Raw genomic sequence first — 1,184 nt, forward strand, 5'->3', positions numbered from 1 at the left:
CTGCCTTTCAAATGTTAAATCGACTTTGTTTCGCTAGAGTAAATGCCCCCGGCCACGATGTAGTACTGTTCTTTTTATCTGTGGCTAACTGAATTGCCAAAGCTCGAGGAAGGGGTTCTGGGTCTGGTTCTGACATTAGGGCGGTGCTGGCCCAGAGCCATCCTCCTCCACACTGTGAACGAGCCGCTGTTGAGTGTCATGCCTTCAGTCCCTGTCTGCTGGAGGTCACCAGTGAACCCATCCAAGCCTGTCCTCTGCGTCTCTAACTATGGATTAAATCGCCTTAGTATTAAGTTGGCCAAAAAGCGCATTCAAGTTTTTCTGTAGGCTGCTATGAAAAACCCAAATGAATTTTTTTGCCAACCCAACAGATACACAGCATTGTGCCGTTTTATCTATTTCTTCTGGAGCTCAGGTGGTTTGTGTCTGTTTCTTTCTTGCTGGGTCTCTTGTTCTTTCCTCTACCCCACGATGATCTCTGTCTTGACCACATCCATCCTGCCATCACCCAGATTTCAAACCGAGTCGTGGAATTTACTTGCAGTGTTGTTCACAGCAGTCCGTCTCCTTTTCACTTCCGTGGGGAGACGTGGTGGGGGAGCCCGAGGGGACGGCTGAGAACTGCCCACGGACAGCACAGCAGAATGGGCCCCGTGACCAGGCAGCCCGTGGGCCCACAGAACACTGACCTCCCCTCACCCAGCTCCCAAAGCCACACACGTGAATGCGCCAGGCCGGGGTCTCTGAGTTCGAGGGAAAGCAGAGGCCATGAGACAGACTCAGAGAGAGCAGTCGCCAGGGGCGATCAGACCCTGGACCTGGAGTCTGAGGTCCCTGCTCAGCCTCAACTCCCGGGATCTACCCCAGGACACATCAGGTGGCTGCTGCAACAGGAGGGATAAGAGTCAGGCCACGGGAAGGACCAGCAGAGACGGTTGCTGATTCCTGGATGTGTGTGCGCATGTGCTCAGTCACGTCTATGTGACCCCATGGACTGTAGCCCACCAGGCTCCTCTGTCCATGGGGATTCTCCAGGCAAATATACTGGCGTGGGTTGCCATTTCCTTCTCCAGGGGATCTTCCTGACCCAGGGATCCAACCCGCCTCTCCTGCATCTCTTGCATTGGCAGGCGGGTTCTTTACCACTGCGCCACCTGGGAAGCGCACTTTATGGACGGGCAGGC

The sequence above is a fragment of the Bos indicus x Bos taurus genome, chromosome 18, assembly GCF_003369695.1.
Source record: "Bos indicus x Bos taurus breed Angus x Brahman F1 hybrid chromosome 18, Bos_hybrid_MaternalHap_v2.0, whole genome shotgun sequence".
Classification (NCBI taxonomy): Eukaryota; Metazoa; Chordata; class Mammalia; order Artiodactyla; family Bovidae; genus Bos; species Bos indicus x Bos taurus.